Source organism: Mustela lutreola, chromosome 2 (assembly GCF_030435805.1).
Source record: "Mustela lutreola isolate mMusLut2 chromosome 2, mMusLut2.pri, whole genome shotgun sequence".
NCBI lineage: Eukaryota > Metazoa > Chordata > Mammalia > Carnivora > Mustelidae > Mustela > Mustela lutreola.
Window position 1 is genome coordinate 177,248,270 of NC_081291.1, and position 13,189 is coordinate 177,261,458.

General features: G+C 38.5%; 1 protein-coding gene across 3 annotated transcripts in view; it reads right to left on the bottom strand.

The window, feature by feature from the left end:
- The window catches only part of COL8A1 (collagen type VIII alpha 1 chain), a 162,604-nt gene that overhangs the window by 77,252 nt on the left and 72,163 nt on the right, over window positions 1–13,189 (bottom strand). The window contains exon 2 of one of the 3 annotated variants that reach the window (XM_059164368.1): window positions 8,594–8,768. The exons of the other annotated variants lie outside the window; for them this stretch is intronic. The gene's annotated coding sequence lies outside the window, so the exon portion shown is untranslated. The remainder of the gene's footprint in view (window positions 1–8,593; window positions 8,769–13,189) is intronic. 3 annotated transcript variants of the gene reach the window in all.

The following is a 13,189-nucleotide window of genomic DNA, read 5'->3' on the forward strand; positions in this document are numbered from 1 at the left end:
TACGACTCGTCTGTTGACTTCTCTGCCTTCCTTGCATGTCCTTCTCTTTCTCTGCACTAGACCTGAAGGTTAGGCCTCTGTCTTGCTCAGCGTTGTATTCTGAGAGACTACCATATTGTAAGGCCGTTGTGTGGAGCAAATGAAACCAGTCATCCATTTAACAATTATTCACTCAGTGCCTCCCATGGGCTAGGATCTCCTCTTAGTGTTGGAATATATCAATGAGCACACTCATAAACTTTTACAAATTTTATATCTAATAAATATATACTAATTGCCAAGCACAGTGTATGACATTATATTTAATACTAATAATGATAAATAAAATTTACTGAGTGTTTACTAAGTGCTACATACTTAATTCCATGTTTTTTCATGTGTTAGCTCATTTTAATCTTTACAACAAACCTTTAAATTTGTATTATTATTATTCCTACTTATAGGTGAGGAAAGTAAAGTACAGACATGTTAAGCAACTTGCCCATAAAGTTACCAAGTTATAGGCCCAGAATACAAGACTGTTTGACTCTTGCACTGGGCCTCTTAACTTTTGAATTATATTTATTTAATACTTAATATTCCATTATTATTATCATGAGGCACTCAGTAAATACATAAAAAATAAAAAGAAGCTGGAATAAGAACTCTTTTCCTAAGATGTGCCTGATGCTACTTCATGCTTATATAATGAAGGTGTGGCATTCTGATATGAACGAGTATGCTTTGTTTGTTTGCTTTTACTAATTTTGGCTCATAGAGCTCCATATTATTCATCTTTCATCACATGGGATTCAATAAGGTTTTTCTTACCCCAGAAAATAAGTTATGCTTCCAAGGGTAAGACTTATCACCAGAAACTGATGATGCAGAAGTGGACACCTCCTTTAGAAACAACGATCAGCCCCTTGGGCATTCTCAACTGAATATTCTCTACATTTCAAAGAAAAGATTGTAGGATAGGATTATAAGTAGCCTAAGTGCTGTTCTTCCCTATCCTTCCTTATTAGTTGTAATTATTTCAAAACCTCAATCAAACTTAGCTGTTTCAAGTTTATTGAGAATGGTTAGAGAAACAAGAAAGTGTTTATTCTCCTCTCTGCCCCCTTGCCCAATCAACTGAATGTTAATTGAGTACCTGCTATGAGCATTCATCTCAGTGTTCTGCTTTACTGCAATTAGATAAGCCTAAACTGTGGTACTTGTCTTCATGGGGCAGCCAATCTATTTGGGAAGATAAGATGTACACAAGAAACAATTGGGGAGGATGTCCTACACAGTAGATAATTGTGTTCTTAGTTATATAGACACACCTTGGAGACTATAAGAGTTCAGAAGAGAGGAAGAGTCATGAGAGCCAGAGAAATGAAAGGTATTGGGGAGGAGGTGGGAAACTGGGTTTTGCAGAATGAATAGGAGTTGTATAAACAAAGAAGAAAGTGGAGGTTATTATGCATATGGGGAAAGATTTGGCAATGGAATAAATATTTGTGGGATCATAAGACAATGTCTGGCTAGAAGAGCAGAATATTTTGGAGGTTGATGAACAACATGTGTCCATGTTGTGAAGGGTATCCTTGAATAACAAACAGATGAATAATAAAATATTTAGAGCTAGATGAACCCTTGGAGAGTATCTGAATTGGGTAATTCTCACTGATAACAAATGATCTAGCCCCAAATTTATCACTGATTTGTAATACCATGCAAGTCAAGCTCTCTGAAAGATTATCATTAGGTTAAAAGAGTAGGAGAGGTTTCTAGTTATAAACCTAACTGGGGCTTAGTCTTCTGATATTATCTCACCACTAAGTCCCATGGTCTTGTAAAAGTTGCTTATCTTTTTTTTAATTTTTTAAATTTTATTTATTTAGACAGACAGAAATCACAGGTAGGCAGAGAGAGAGGAAAGGAAGCAGGCTCCCTGCTGAGCAGAGAGCCCGATGCGGGGCTTGATCCCAGGACCCCGGGATCATGACCTGAGCGAAAGGCAGAGGCTTTAACCCACTGAGCCACCCAGGTGCCCCAAAGTTGCTTATCTTTATAAAGGGCCTCAGTTTCAACATCTGTAGGTAATAGGCTTTGAACTATTTGATTTCTAACAATACTTTGAACTCTAAGATTCATGACTTTATGGTTCTTTTTGCATTTTTGCACTTGTATGATGTTTTATGGATGGACTGGGATAGACTTTCAGACTAAACTTAGTTAATAGAGTTTCTCTTAAACAGATTGTTCTAAATAGCATATTGAATGTGTTATGATTTTGTGTGGTCATGAAAAGTAAAGTCATAATATAAGAGATTTTAAGGCTAAAATAAGCCTTACCAGACATAGACTAAAATGGAAAATCATGTTCAGTCAGCTCCTACCTTTACATAAATGAAACGATATAGTAATAATCACTAATATATGCTAATTAGTGAATGCTTTTTTGTGTGCCAGGAATTTTACATGTAATATATATCATTTATATAATAACCCTTCATGTACATATTATCTTCTATTTATTATGTGAAACAGAGGTTTCATGACTTTCCTCAAGTAACTTAACTCATTGGTATCAATGCTGAATGTCCTCTGCATTTTTTTCTCTGCTCAGTGAAGGATTAATGGCATACATTGCTAAAAACTATGTTCCCAGTTCCATAGGGAGCTGGGAAAATTTAGAGTATATAGGAAAGATTAAAAGAATTAGCCCCTTAGAAATAATTAAGAGTTTGAGTTCCCTTATATATTTAGGCCAGAGAGTCAAATATCATGGCTGGAATTTAAAAGTGACTGAGCAATCTTATGACTAATAATAGCATTTGCAGTCACGAGGATTGAGACAAAAAAGGAGCAAGAGTAAGCCTCAAGGTCAAACATTCAGCACCAAGGGGTTAGCATAATACTCTTTTTTCTAAGTTCAAATGTCATGCAAAGCAATGCTGAGGACTGGCTATAATTGTGGCTTATGCCTTTAAGAGATTTCTGAGGAGGGGGGTGGTCATGAGTCATCTGCTATATCAGAAAGGCTACCTATTACATTTTCTACCTGGGTTTCTATTTTTTCCAATATTGTCGACAAGGCATGCAGATTGAAATTCTATTTAAAAAGCCTTCTTTTTTGTGGCACATTTTAAAGCATGCATATAAAAATTCCACTGCCAGGATTATTAAATGGCTCTAGGTATTATCTTCATGGAGTCAATGATTTTGCATTTTGGTTCTAGTCATTCTGATGGAATGTTTGTCTTAGAAGTAATTTTTTCCAGTGCAACTCCCTGGGTGCTTATTCAAGATGCTGAGCTGATGGATGAAATTTTGCTGGCTGAAGGAATTCAGATAAACAGGGTGCTCCCAACCAACAGGAGAATTTAGAATGCTCTCAGAGAAGTCTTTTGCCTACTTCATGCACCAATTGGTTGCAGTTCATAAGTCTACTAGAGAACTATTCCTGTACCGGGTTACTTCTGGTCTCTGGTTACCAACCTCTGTAAGTGCCAGAGTATGGTAAAATGAAATTAATTTAGATTCAAATGGATATCACATAGTAAGGAGTTTGCAGACCACAAAATTTTCCACCTTTAGAAGAAAAGGGTTATACTAGTATGAAGAGTAATTATTTTAATAAAGGCAATCTGAGAAGTGCCCCCAGAGTGAATGCACAAGACCTTTTATATTCTCTCTTAAACTACATGAAATATGGAAATATAATACTTTCTTCAGAGAAGCAGTCTCTGGGAGTCTATTAGGCTTTGGAGATTAGTCTGGAGAAAAAACATTTCAGGTTGTCGCCCAATGTCACTTTTAGCATTCCCACTTACTAATGACTCAATCAAATTACTTCTTTCAAGGAGCAAAGGAGGACTGCAGAATCAGAATGCCACCCTTTGTTCATTCTCTCATGTTCTCAGATCCCTTTCTGTTGACAGTTTATGTAGCTCTGGCCCCAACAAGTTTTTGCTTGTTGTGAGATATGTGTAGAAATAGATTGCATTGGAAGGCTTTCACTATAGATATTAACCACAGGAAGCATAAATAACCTCTTGCATCCCAAGACAACATGGAATAAAGGGGAGAAAAATTAGCAGGACTCATTCTACCTACCGCTTAAGATTTTTGATGGGGAGCAATGAAATGGCAATACCACCTACCCAAGAGCATAAACCCACTACTTCAGAGTAATCCTTGATTCTCCTCTTGTCTCATCTCCCGTATCTAGATCATGGTAAACCTGTCAGGTTTATCTCAAACCTATTACTAACATATTCACCTCTTACGGTCTCTACTATAAGTCCAAGTCACTGTCATTTCTCATTTGTTTACTCTAATAGTGTCTTAGATGTTCTTCCTTCAATCATTCTTGTACCCCCATCACACGACCTCTCATTCTCCACCTAGCAGCTGTATAGCATCATTAAAATTATAAGTTAGATCATATCACTCTTCTACCCCCAAACCTTTTAATGAATTTTTGATGCACTTAAAATAAAATGCAAACTCCCCTTAGCCTAAAAAGCCCTATATGAACCTCCAGCTCCATCGAATACCTGACTCAACTATGCTCATTTTCCTATAATCATGATGACCTTCTTGCTGTTCCAGTAACTCACCAAGATTATTGCTGTCCCCAAGAACTTTGCATTTATAATTCTTTTGGCCTGTGATTTCCATCTTTCAAAATTTTAATTGATTCCCATCTGAACCCAAATGTCATTTCCTTAAAAGGGCATTCCCTGTGTAAAGAGGCTCCTTCTCCCCCACATCATTCTCTATAGCATTCCCTTTATTTGTTCTTTATGGCACTTGTTTATTTAATTGAAAACATTTTGTTTATTTAATTGTTTCCTTGTTTAATGTCTCTCTACTAGACTCTGAACTACTTTAGAGAATAAACCTTATCTGTCTTATTCTTTGTTATACTCCCAGCACCTATAATCAGGCCCTAAATGTTTGTTAAATGAATGAATGGGTGGGTGAAGGGAGAGATGAATGACAGACAGATGGATGGAAATAGATCCCTGAGACTGTGGCCAACAAACATAAAGGGAGCTGCTCACAGGTGGCCAGTAAGATGCAGAAGTGTATTTAAGTTGTAATAGCCCCAGAACAAAGGTCGGTTCCTCAGATAGATTCCATTTCATCATTACGTCTGTGGAAATTTTGGGAAGCACTAGATGCCTACACCAAGAGCTCCATGAGTCATTTGTTTCCTTGAGAATCTGGAAACTTTATGAGACTGGCTTTAGAAAGTGCTTCCTTCAAGCCAGCTGCTCCTAATGCTTCTGCTTTACTTTCATAGTGGAGGGTGCCCTTGGGGGAAATAGAATGTCATGACGTTGAGGTGGGTCAAGTTTTCGGAAGTCAAATAGAGCACTAAGTCAAAAACAGATGGTCTGGATACAAAAAAGAATAGAGCCACTTGCATTACACTACAAATGCGTGGTGGTGGTCTCTGGCCCACGAGTCATCGATACATGTGTTTTTAGACATGTAGAGAGGGAGAGAGAGAGAGAGAGAGATGTCAAGGGCTCTCATTTAAAATGTGAAAGTCTGAATTTGCCATTCAAACATATCTATGGTTAGACTCCCAGTTGGATGTGTTTTCCATTTGCCCAATTTTAAGTGTTAACCTGGAGAAACATCCAAAATGCCTTTTCTCCTTCCCTCCTATCAGAGCCACAAGCTCCTGGCATTCTGTTTTTATGTAGGAAACCAGATTAAGTAAAACAGCTTCTCTCCCTAAGTAAATCCTCTGGTGGCCAGTCTGGGGCAAGCTGTCTCCTCCTGCGCAACTACACATTCTGTATTCGAATACAACACTGTTAACATTTCTTTTAATTGTATTTTCTCCACAAGTCTATTCCAAGAACCCGTAATACTCTTAAACAGTAAGCCAAGGGATTATGGTGGCAACTTTACTCAAACAACACCACTGCTCCTTGAGAGAGGGATTACACAGGGCTCCCAGGCAGCCGTCTGGCAGGGTACTTAGCTCTCAAGAGGTTGCCCAGTGCCCAGGATCAACAACCAAAAGAATGTTTCAGAGAGAAGGTACTGAAGGTCTTAACTGATGCAGAACTCAAGTAAACTTGCTGTAAGAGTTTAAAGCTTTCTTCCATAGAAACTTATGGATTCTGTCCTTTAGGGGGCATCGGGCATTTAGCAGTTCCTAGGATAGCAAAAAAAGAAGAAATATGTCTGTTCCATTTCCATCTTAAAGCTTAAACAGGCTGCACATGGGGTGTGAGGAGACTTTGAATTTGGGTGGGAGAGATCACTCTTGGTCTAGTTCAGGGTACTTTATGATATTCATTCTGGCCCTCTCCTTACTGGTTGTGTGAATTTGGGCAAGTTAATTGAATGTTTCTGTTCCTCACTTTCCTTATCTGCAACATGGGGACAATAATAAATAACTCTCAATGATGTAAGCAGAACTAACTGAAATAATGTTTACAAAGCATCCAGCAGAGTCCTGACACAAAACAAGGACTCTATGAATGTGAACTGCTATTCTCAAAGTTTTTATTTCTATTTTCTCCCTCGTTCAGATTAGACAAGTTGTTCTGATCACTGCTAAGACTTTTCTTTCTCAACATCTGAGACACAAAGACATCCAGAGGCTCCTACTGGGGTGACTGACTGTCCCAGTTTGTCTGGGACTGAGAAGTTTCCAGGGACACCAGACCTTCAGTGCCCAAACCAGGAGAGACCAGGGCAAACTGCACTGGGCAGTCACTGCCTTTGGAAATGTCCCACACCAGATTCCCCATTCTGTGAGGTCTTCCTTAGGCTAGGCAACACTTCAAAAACCAGTCACTTCTGATGCTCTTTGAAATTCACTTTGTTTCTGGAAAATCTTTAGATCTTTTCCCTTACATCATCAGCAGACATGGGGCAAAAACACAACACAGGCCAAGGGAAAGAGGGGTTCTCTAGGCATCTTCAGCGGCTTGTTTTTTAATTCAGTGCTTGTAAATCAAGAGCCCGGATGTCCGGCAGGCTGGGAGGTGGACCATGGAAAGGAATCAGGATAAACTGAAATGACTTTTGCCATTGGCTTGGCCAGTACACCTTGCCAAGAGGTTTTCCCCTCAATTTTAAACAGATCAGTGTTATAAGGGGAAATGTACTCCATATGTTGCTCATGCCTTTTCCCTCAATTCATAAAAATGCCATCTTCTTAGAGAGGTAGCGTTTCCAAGAATTGTTTGCAATCTTTTTCCTCAAAGAAAGTACCACTCTGATAGTCACAAATAGCTTAGTTTTTCTTCACTGGTGAGGAGAATAAACCTGATTTTGGTTTCTGCCCCAAAGGCCCTAAGAGCATTCTCTTCTGACCTTTAAAAATCTCTTATTCCAAAGTATAATTTTGTCCCTTTCCAAAGAGTACAGATTTTCAGTTTTGTTCGCTTCCAAGTTTACCTGAATTTAATAGAGGTCAACAAAAACCTGACAGACTCAAATATTTTTATTAGTGTAAAGAGAAGTCACAAACCAAGAACATTACTTCTCTTTATTGTTAGCATCAAATGCTGTTTGTTTGTTTGTTTTTTTAAATCAGCCTTAGTTTGAAGGCATAAATCATCATTATGGAGATATTGTATACCTGAAACTAACAATACACTGTATGTTAACTAACTGGAATTTAAATAAAGTCTTGAAGAAAAAAAAAGAACTATTCTCCTAGCTTATTCTTAGAATTTTTCTCTAGCCATATTCTCTCCCTGTGCTTTGAAAGTAAAATTCACCTGTTTTTCCACAATGCCATCAATGGCCTCTGAGCTCTGATGTGGTTCAGTTTGTCTGTGGTCTGAGGACCAGACGGGCCTGAAATCCTTTGCAGTTTATCAGTAAGAGGCCCCACCTCCCACTTCCCCCAGGTATTAGGTCACCTCCATTTGTTTGTCTGGCCAGAACTGGCTTCTTTTCTGAGACTGGAAGCCAGATTGGTTCATCACCAGAATAGGAACCTGGAACTAACATTGGTTTTGCAGATGTGCAAAAAAAAAAAAAAAAAAAAAATCCCAGGAGTTTTGAAAAAAAGAAAGAAAGGGGAAAGGGTTTTGAGAAGACAAGACAAAGGTTTTTAGAGGGCTGAAAACAAAACAATTAATCATATGGTGACTACACTTGTTTCTATTAAGGTGGCTCACTTTCTCTGCATTTTTAGACTAAAATTTAATTCCATTTTTCTGTAATTACTGAATGGCTATCACAAGTCATTTTCTTTGTTCCTCTCACTTTTGTTATTGTTGTTTCTCCAAGTCAAAAAAAAAGATTTAAAAATTGCCTTCTTAATCCTGAACCAGAAAAGGATGTGATTTCATATGTGGGATAAAGAAGTGAAAGGGCAGTGCTTAATCAGTGCCCCGTCAACTGCAAAGATTTGACATTGGGGGAAAAATACCTAGAAAAGAGTCTTAGAATTGTCATAATAAATTGCCTAGGCAACCAAAGTTCCTCAGGACCTTTCACCATTTCTGACTTGAGGACAGGTTTGCCTTTTAGTACCCGGAAAGAATTCCAAAATGGTGAATGTCATCTCCCATTGGTGAGACCCCAGAGGGGACCAGAAATCATAGAACAAAATATGGTATTTTTTTCCTACCTTACATTTCCCCAGTTCATCAAGAAATTATGACTTAACAGCGGAAGTTTCCCAAGTCCTTCACAGTGCAGACAGCATGGGCCCTCGTCTCATAGAGCCAGGATATTAACTCTACCACTTTCCATTTGTGTGACTGTGGGCCAGATACTTAGAGTCTCTAACTCTATTGTCTCACCTATAAAATAAGAATAATTACAAGAGTAGTAGTAATAATGATAATAATAATTCCAGTGCCTGGCCCAAACATTATTATTAACATTATTATTACTAACATTAACATTATTAACATTATTATTAAAAGTCAACAGACTGATCGGTCCTCCTGACAATAGTTACCAAGTAGATTTAACTCTTGGAAGGTCAGTGAAAACCTCTCCCTCTATGCTTGTGTTTCTTCAGCTTTGGTTCATTCTGTGTTTTGGGGATTTTATTTATGGGGTACTGGAAATAATGTCCAGTAACAAAGTCCTTCTAATTTGGACACAACTGGCATTTTATTTTATTTTAGTTTATTTTTAAAAATTTCACTTAAAATAGAAATAGAAAAGAATCTATTCTATTTAAAATAGAAATAGAAAAGAGTGAAATTAAATTTTTACTTAGTTAACATATAGTGCAATATTGTTTTTTTTCTTTTTTTAAAATTTAAATTCAATTAACCAACATATAGTACATTATTAGTTTCAGATGTAACATTCAATAATTCATCAGTTGCATATAACAGCCAGTGTTCAGGTGCTTGGGTGACTCAATCAATTAAATGTCTGCCTTCAGCTCAAATCATAATTCCAGAGTCTCAGGATTGAGTCCCATGTTGGGCCCCCTGCTCAGTAGGAAGTCTGCCTTCTCCCTCTTTCCCCACTAGTGCTTACTTGCTCTCTCTTGCTTGCTCACTCTGTCTTTAATAAATAAAAAATTCTTTTTTTAAAAGATTTTATTTATTTGACAGAGATCACAAGTAGGCAGAGAGGCAGAGGCAGAGAGAGAGGGGGAAGCAGGCTCCCCGCTGAGCAGAGAGCCCGATGCAGGTCTCAATCCCAGGACCCTGGGATCATGACCTGAGCCAAAGGCAGAGGCTTAACCCCCTGAGCTATCCAGGTGCCCCAAATAAATAAATTCTTAAAAAAAAAAAAAAAAAAACACCCCGTGCTCATCACATCATGTGCTCTTCTTAATGTCCATCACCCAATTACTTCACCACCCACCGATTTCCCCTCTAGCAACCCTCAGTTTATTTCCTATAATATTTACCCCAAAGATACAAACATAGTGATCTGGAGGGCACATTCATCCCAATGTTTATAGCAGCAATGTCCACAATAGCTAAACTGTGGAAAGAGCTGAGATGTCCACTGACAGGTGAATGGATAAAGAAGATGTTGTATATCTATTTCTATAGCTATAGCTATAGCTATCTGTATCTATATATCTACCTACCATGGAATATTACTCAGTCACCAGAAAGGGTGAATACTTACCATTTACATCTATGTGGATACTAGCATTAAAATTTTTTTTTATAATTTTATTATTTTTCTGTACTAAATCCTGTTATTGGTACTTGGAGAATACAGGAACATAACAGAGCTGGTTTATTTTATATGTACTGTGGTTTTTCTTCTGTCACCACCTGCTCCTCCCCCATGGATGCTACTTTCCTTTTGAGTTGGTGTGTGGAGAGAGAATATTTGGGGAGTCCCCATCAAGGTCTGGGAATTATCCCAGATTCATAGATGACAGTGCTTTGCTTCAGAATTCCTTGGTCATCTTTCTCTGGATTAATACATAATCCAGAATTCTGTTTCTGGGCTATGACATTTTTCTTTGATATTTTTAAAATTAACATATACTGTAGGGGCGCCTGGGTGGCTCAGTGGGTTAAAGCCTCCACCTTCAGCTCAGGTCATGATCTCAGGGTCCTGGGATTAAGCCCCGCATTGGGCTCTCTGCTCAGCAGGGAGTCTGCTTCCTCCCTCTCTCTCTGTCTGCTTGTGATCTCTGCCTGTCAAATAAATAAATAAATAAAATCTTTAAAAAATATATACTGTATTATTTGTTTCATGAGTACAGGTCTGTGATTCATCAGTCTTACACAATTCATAGCATTCACCATAGTGCATACCCTCCCCAATGTCCATCATCCAGCCACCCCATCCCTTCCACTCCCCTTTCCTCCAGTAACCCTCAAATTGTTTCCTGAGATTAAGTCTATTGTGGTTTGTCTCCCTCTCTGGTTTCATCTTGTTTCATTTTCCCCTCCCTTCCCCTATGATCCTCCATCTTGTTTCTCAAATTCCTCATATCAGTGAGATCATACATAATTATCTTTCTCTGATTGACTTATTTCGTTTAGCATAATACCCTCTAGTTCCACCTACATTGTTGCAAATGGCAAGATTCTCTTTTTGATGGCTGCATAGTATTCGTGTGTGTGTGTGTGTGTGTGTGTGTGTGTGTGTGTGTGTGTGTATGACCTCTTCTTTATCCATTCATCTGTTGATGGACATCTAGGCTCTTTCCATAGTTTGGCTATTGTGGACATTGCTGCTATAAATATTGGGGTGCATGTGCCCCTTTGGATCACTACATTTGTATCTTTAAGGTAAATATCCAGTAGTGCAATTGCTGGGTTATAGGGTAGCACTATTTTCAACTTCTTGAGGAACCTCCATACTCTTTTCTAGAGTGGCTGCACCAGCTTGCATTCCCATCAATAGTATAGGAGGGTTCCCCTTTTCTCTTAATCTTTGCCAACACCTCTTATTTCCTGACTGGTTAATTTTTGAGCTATGACATTTTAGTGAGTTAAATAGCCAGTCTCTCCTCACATAAGAAAAGGGATTTGGATGTGTGATTAAAAAGAATTTCCTTCTGCATCACTGTCATTCTTTAACTATATTTTCATTAAAAAAATGCTTTGTTTTAAGCTTTGTTCTTGAAAATCTTTCAAAATACATTATGACAAAAGTTTATCTTCTGGGTAAAAATTACTTTTTAATTACCAGATAATGCCTCTGTTGCCATTCAGAACATTGGTGGTGATCACATAGACCAAACAGAATGGATGGGAAGTCAAATTCAACATAGAAAGACATGATCACCCTGTTGGTTCTGGTATGTGACTAAATTGTTCATATCAAGTTGTTTTATTTGCTTTATCACTTTTTGTTAAAAATGGAAGTAGAGGGGAGCCTGGGTGGCAGTGGGTTAAAGCCTCTGCCTTCGGTTCAGATCATGGTCCTGGGGTCCTGGGATCGAGTCCCACATCTGGCTCTTTGCTTAGCAGGGAACCTGCTTCCTCCCTCTCTCTCTCTCCGCCTACTTGTGATCTCTGTCTGTCAAATAAATAAATAAAATCTTAAAAAAAAGGAAGTAGATTAGTTCCTCAAATTAAAGATTACTTAAAAGAACAGTTCTAAGAAATTGATTTGCTTCAGTTCAACTCAACAAATATGTATTGAACATATACTATAAACTAGAAAATGCCAAAGTCTTAAAATTCAGGAATGTCCCTGAATATATATTATAGTCTGATACAGAATGAGGATGTTGAACAAGTCAATTACCAGTATGAGGAAGGAGTAGACAGGGACTAGGGGAGGGTAGAGCATGGGAATTAATTCAGTATAGAGCAGAGATTCTTAAACTTTCCTGTGCATATGAATCGCCTAGGAATTTATTATAATTTGTTTTTCTGGTCCCTGGTCATTCTTATGTAGTAGTCCATGGGCCACACTTTGGAAACACTGCTGGAGTGGCTCAGGAAAGGCTGCCTTGAGTATTGAAGTTCAACCAAGGTCTAAGGGGTGAGCAGGAGTTGCCTTTCTAACTGGTGGTTGAAGAAGAGCTGTCCAGTCAGGCAAGAGAAGGAAGAAATATGTTACAGAGGGGCAAAAGGGACACAGAATGATGGAATTCCTTTGTAGGGGGACTTGAACACAGTACGTCCAGGGAGAAACTCCTAGTTCCATTGCTTCCAGATGTTTGAGAAAAAGAACATTTTGTAGGGTTGCTTGGAAAGCAAGGCCTAGCTTTTCAGGCAGAACTTCCTAACACCAAAATGGAAACACACACACACACACACACACACACACACACACACACGCGCACACCAAAAAATGACAGGGAGAAAGGAAAGTATGCACCATGGGTCTAATTTCACCCTCAGACATTCCCATCACTGGAAATGAAGTGGTTGGAAAATGCCTTCATAAGCAGGATTTGGTGGTATAATCAGAAAATTATCTCTTCCTAGAACATTTTGTGAAACTCTGCCATGAGGTGTCAACAGGTCTCTGGGGGCTCTCTCCATCAGAGCTCTACTGAAACATGTAAAATTCAGTGGGGTTCCAAAACAGCTGCTGTAGAATCTCAAGTATGTGGAAGATGTTTGCTGTGTTTGCCCATATGGTTTTTCCAAAAAAGAGAAATTCTGCAGAGGTCAAAGATGGGTGGAAGAAGTGGGCTCTACCTCAGGAGGAAGGTTTTGCCATCAGAAGAATTCAAGCTGGTGAGTTTCTGGCAAGGCAGGTCATTGGGCCAAGAGAGAAAAGTGAATCTCTAAGTTATATCATGTGAGGCAAAGAGGAATGGAGA